We start from the raw sequence: 6306 nt of genomic DNA, 5'->3' as shown, positions 1-6306 counted from the left end.
TTAGCAAACTAAAACATAAATACCCTACTAACCTATAGTCTATGAAATTAAATACAACTATTCTATGCATGTATCACGGTTGATAAAATTGTGATGTCACCGTCAACTGTGCAATGATGCTTTGCAAATGTAGAAAATAAAAGTAGCATGTGGCTTGAGTATTTTAACAAATACTCGGTACATGCAATCATGTATGAGACCTACCATTTAAAAATTGTATTCTCTTAAGTGACTATCCTAAGCAGGTGATGTTTATTTAGTATTCTACACATGGTCCATACAAACAAATATGGACCCACACTTCCTAAAAACAACTAAAGTAAAAGCTCCTAATTCTTCGTCGATAATTCTAAAATATTTTCGTCCTCTTTTTTTCTCTTTAAACATCACTTAGTTTCCTTTTTAGGTTCCTTTCTCTCGATTCTTATCTTCTATTCTCTCTAAATTCTTTCTAACTTAGGTGTTACCCTTTACAAATGCCACCAATAACTATAGTTTTAGAGTAATTGATATGCACTCTTCTTTAAGATAGAAGATTCAATTCCTACCCCATATAATTGTTGTACTAAAAACATAAAAAAGATTACACAAAATTTAATACAAAATAAGGTGTCTTAATAATACCATAAAATCTTCACAGTAGATTCATACCGATTTAGACTTAAGAGGTTTTCAAAATTATTTTCAAAATTAAAAATTTATTATTTTTTTGTTTTATAAATTTTGAAGGAAAAGACATTTTATCTATATTTTCACTCAATTTTTTATTACTATTTATTCCATAGAATTTTTAAAAAAACAAATCTCTACTACAAGGCACAAATTTCAACCGAGCACGACTTCAACTGAACATTCTCAATTGGCAGCTTATCTTTAGGATAGTCACATCCACCGCTTTTCGCTGCTTTAGCCAGTGGAGCACATGGCGACGGATCCACATCACTACTAAATCCCTCAACTTCCGTACAGTTCCACTGCAACTTTTTAGGCTTCTTCGATAATCCAATCTTCACATTCGAAATACAAATATCCGTGAATGGATCTCCCGATATCCCTGCCAAATTTGCTGACATATTAACATTTTCAGCCACCACGTCTCTGTAATTAATGTTCTTAATCACCGGCAATGCTGAGGGATCAAATTTGTCATTTGCATACGATTTGTAGTCTCCAGTCATCCAGAAGACGTATTTCATCATGGATAGAAACATTCTTCAGACGAAAATGTCCTTGACGAAACCACCTCGTCCGCGAGCGGTTTTAATTCTGACAGCAGACTGTGTATTGATTGCAGTGACGTTTTCGATCCTAATGTTGCGAATTCTGCCAGACATTTCGCTGCCAAGGACGATACCTGCAGAATCTGGTGAGATGCAAGTGAGGCGGCGAATGACAAGGTCCTCGGTCGGCATTCCGAACTTGATACCATATTGGTCCCATCCGCTCTCGATGGCAATGCAATCGTCTCTGGAGACAATGTAGCAGTCTTCGATTTGAGTGTTGAAACAAGAATCTGATAAATTGAATAGAGTATTAGGGAGAGGGACTGACAAAGAAAAGAACCCTAAGGTTTTAAAGGTGAAGAAGAAGGGAACCTGGATTGATTCCGTCGATGTTGGGTACGGTAACGGGAGCCAAGATAGTAAGCTCTTGGATAATCATATATCTGCATTTTCACCCAACCAAACCAAACTAAATTAAAAATAAATCATAATAATAATTGTTTTTAGTTGGAATGATTTGAATGGTATACTGTTACAAGTTTTAACTTTTTTCTTTTTTCTTTTTCTTTCTTTTTCTTCCTTCCTTCCTTCCTTCCTTCCTTCCTTCCTTCCTTCCTTCAAGCATAATCCTAAAATATAAGTAATAATGGGATTGAAGTGAAATAGTGAACTTGCTATAAATCGGATGGACAAACCAAGAATGTCATGTTACCTTGAACTTCCCTTTCTTAAATTTTTTCCACCAAGACGATCCCTGCCCGTCGATTGTACCATTGTTACCTACACCATGTGACCAACCCAACTTTATTTTCATTTACTTTAATTTTTTATTATTTAACTCTAATAGCACACCAGCCTATAACGATTATAATTTTGCAAACCATTTAAAAAAAAATTAGAATGTTAAAAAGTACTAGAAAAATAATCACATGTGATAACCACATCAGTGAGATTAGTTCCAAAGATGAGGCTGCTGTACCGCCCACCGGGAGCATCTCTTCCTCTTCCATAAGATGGGAGAACTTCCACAAGTGGCCATTTTGATTCATTCGCACTTAAGAGGAACAAATTTGACTCATTTATTTTGGATTAAAGTACTCGATAGATTAAAGTACTCAAATCACCACTCCCAAAGTTAGCTTTATAAAAATAAAATACTCAGATAGGTCGAACCTCGGATGCAAGAATTTTTGCTTCTTTATTGATAAAAAGTGTGAAATGGCTAGTCAGATTAAAACTTCCAGTCAGCCATTTCCCCGGCGGCACGATCAATTGAGCACCACCATCTGCCGCAGTGTGCTGAGATGTTCAATTGCTTTTCAGAACGCGTGAGTATTTGAAGTTACTCCGTCAGTAACGCCGAGTGTTTCCGACAATTGATGGCTTGCAATTTCAGAGAGTTCGAACTTAGACGTGGATTCATAACGTCCACTGTGGCTAAGCTCACCAATGCCAATACAATCACGGCCAAGATTCTCGCCGCGGTAACCTGCTGAACAAAATCAAAGATGATTCAATCTCTTTTTGTTTCTCGGTAAAATAATGTTGAAAACGGCCATTAGGTTTATTGGTTCATCTTTGTGTTGGTTACATGAAAGAAACAAAGTTTTTCAATCAACCAATCCCGGTTTTGAACAAAAACTCATAATCTTTTTAAGTAATCGGAAAGAAAAACCAATGAAAAGTAGAATAACTAAGGCAAGCCCACACGAACAGTAGAATGAAAACAAAGAAAAAAAAAGTAAAAATTACATTGATTTTTGTGGGTTTTGGAGGAAGTTCCATGATTAATTTTCTTGGTGAGTTTATGATTTTTAGATTAAGGGGGAAAATGATTTTATAGGATAATTTAGGAATAAAAAATAGGAAAGGGATTTATTACTATTATTAGTGAAAATTTGGGTTGTAAATAAAATGGTTGGATTTACTTAAAATATTAGCTAACAGACTGTTTAGGAAAATATATCGTGTAAAGAAACATAAAGAGTGAGATCGTTTTAAATTGGAAATCTTGTTTATGTTGTTTGTTCTTTTAAAATTATTTTGTGTATTAGAGTGTTAAAATAATTACTCAAGAAAGAATTCAACTAAATTCGTATTTAAAAACAAATTAACAAAGGTTTTCTATATTAACAATTTATTTTTATTAAATTTTTTTTAGTAAATTACTCGAACAACTCGAATCAACATAACGTGAATATTTTATGGTTGGATTAGGCGAATTCATAATTTGATAAGGATTTATTGAATTGAAAAAGTTTACCATCCAAAAAATTAAATTAGGTCTAAAACATGTTCCTCCAAAATAATTATTTGTTTAGTTTTAAATGATATTTCTATAATGATTTATTCTTTAATTAAATCAGTTATTTTTTCACATGAGACGGAAATCTCTTCAAATATGGTTTTCCATTTATTCTTTTGATATTTTTGTTAAACTTTTCTTTTATAATTTTTTCTTTATTAAGAAACTATTTAATATGGAGTCATTATCTAATATAGAAATTAGCTATTTTTTTTATCAGTAAATAATTATTATTAAGTGGATATTTGAAATTTTATGGCAAATCTTTTTTAATAAGAAAAATATAGGATGAATATATGGTAGATTTTTCACATTTACAAACAAAAAGGATGAAAATTAAAAAAAAAAAAATGTACAAGTATGTGCTATATACAAATACATAACATAGAAAACCTCCGACTCCACTCTTACAGCATTCACATCCACTAATCGTGGTCGCACTCATGGAAGTCACCTTGGTTCCTCTAACAACCAGTGAGGTCGTTATTATTCCCACAAAAACAACTCTTTCAATTGAGGACGAACCCACTCAGGTCAGGATCGTCAACCACCTCACTACCAAATATGCCGCAAAGAGGGCCATTATGTTGACCGCTGCAACCAACGGTATGTGCGACCTGATTCTTCTCATGCTCACCTTGCTGAAGCCTTTTAACACATCATGTGCTATTGCTGGACCCGATGCTGCTGATTGGTTTCTAGACACTAGGACTTTGACCCATATGACTGCCAACCCATCTATTTTGGATCAGTCTAAAAATTACACAGGTAAGGACTCTGTGATCGTAGGAAACGGTGCATCCCTACCCATTACCCACACTGGTATTCTTTCTCCTGTTCCAAATATTCACTTATTAGATATCTTGGTTGTCCCTCATCTCATTAGAAATCTTATTACTATCGAGAATCGTCAAATAGGGAGGGTGGTGGCAACGTGTAAAAGAGATGGAGGGCTATATGTGTTGGAGTGCGGCAACTCTGCTTTTATTTCAGTCCTTAGAAACAAATCTTTACATGTTTCATATGATTTATGGCATGCTCGCCTGAGTCATGTGAATCATTCTATTATTTCTTTTTTAAATAGAAAAGGTCATCTTTCTCTTACGTCTTTATTGCCTTCTCCATTATTATGTAATACTTGTCAGCTTGCAAAAAGTCATCGATTGCTTTATTCCCGCAATGAACGTAGGTCGTCTCATGTATTAGATCTTATTCATTGTGATCTTTGGGGTCTTTCCCCCGTCAAATCAAATTCGAGTTTTCTTTACCATGTTATTTTTATTGATGATTATTCTCGATTCACTTGGCTTTACCTTTTAAAATTTAAATATGATTTCTTTGATATTTTTCTTCAATTTCAAAAATTTGTGGAAAATCAATATTTTTCTCGTATCAAGGTATTTCAAAGCGATGGAGGTATCGAATTTATTAGCAATTGTTTCAAAACTCATTTACGTAATTCTGGCATCCACCATCAACTCTCTTGTCCATATACACCTGCTCAAAATGGTCGTGTTGAGAGAAGACATCGTCATGTGACCGAGACTGGCTTGGCCCTTCTCTTTCACTCTCATCTTTCTCCTCGTTTTTGGGTTGACGCCTTCAGCACTGCAGCTTATATTATCAACCGGTCGTCTACTCCACTTCTTGGAGGTAAGTCACCCTTTAAACTCTTCTATGGCTACACTCCACATTATGACAATTTTCATCCCTTTGGTTGTCGTGTTTATCTTTATTTGCGTGATTATATGCCTAACTAGCTTTCTCACCGCAGCATTCCTTGTATTTTTTTTAGTTATAGTCCTGCTCATAAAGGGTTCCGCTGTCTTGATCCCGCCACCACTAAGCTATATATCACCCGCCATGCTCAATTTGATGAAACTCACTCTCTTGCTATCCCTAGCTCCTAGGCCCAACCTCTTTCCTCTCTCCCTATTTCAAATTTCATGGAACCACATTATTATCTATTGATTCATCCCCCTACCATTTCATCATCGCACATTCCTCGATCTAATTCATTCCCGTGTGATATTTGTTCTCACCTTATGGATGAGTCTTGATACTTCTATTGATTCCTCTTCTTTTGGCCCTCATCCTATGATCACACAAGCAAAAGCTGGTATATTCAAGACTCGTCATTTAGCAAATCTTGGTATTTTGGGCTCATCTGGACTTCTTTCTGCTCTTCTTGCATCCACTGAGCCAAAAGTATTCAAATCTTTGGCTAAGAATCCTGCTTGGGTTGCTGCCATGGAGGAAGAAATTCGAGTGTTGCAACAAAATGATTGATACGATAAGGAATCAATACAAGGGGAATAAGATTCGGATTACCTTGTCGATCGAATATCTCAAGCCAAGAACACTTTGTTTGAGATTCGAATCACTCCAGAAGCAAGATCGATCATGTCTAGCTTCAATGATTCTTGTTGATCAAATATCTCAAACACTTGTTTGAGATTCGAATCACTCCACAAGCAAGATTGATCATGTCGAGCTTGAATGATTCTACATGCAATCTAAACTACATAGAATTGCAAAGAAACTTAGCCATTGGCTAAAGAAAAGCACAAATGCTTCTTTTGATATATTTTCCAAGTCTTAAAATACATTAATGAAATACAATAACTCTAAATTGTAATCCACCCAAAATTTATCATATGAAACTTTATTCTTCTTCAATGTTGCATGAATTGAAATATCTTTTGATGATTTCAACAATATTTTCTTCACATCTTCATTGAAGCATATGTTATGATTGATGTCTCTTGGTTCATATCA

General features: G+C 34.8%; 1 pseudogene; it reads right to left on the bottom strand.

Annotated features, from left to right (window-relative positions):
- Positions 1 to 809: 809 nt before the first annotated feature.
- Positions 810 to 6306, bottom strand: part of LOC111445389 — a 12908-nt pseudogene continuing 7411 nt past the window's right edge.

Source organism: Cucurbita moschata, unplaced genomic scaffold (genome assembly GCF_002738365.1).
Source record: "Cucurbita moschata cultivar Rifu unplaced genomic scaffold, Cmos_1.0 Cmo_Scf00007, whole genome shotgun sequence".
Classification (NCBI taxonomy): domain Eukaryota; kingdom Viridiplantae; phylum Streptophyta; class Magnoliopsida; order Cucurbitales; family Cucurbitaceae; genus Cucurbita; species Cucurbita moschata.
This window is presented reverse-complemented; position numbering and strand designations above follow the sequence as displayed.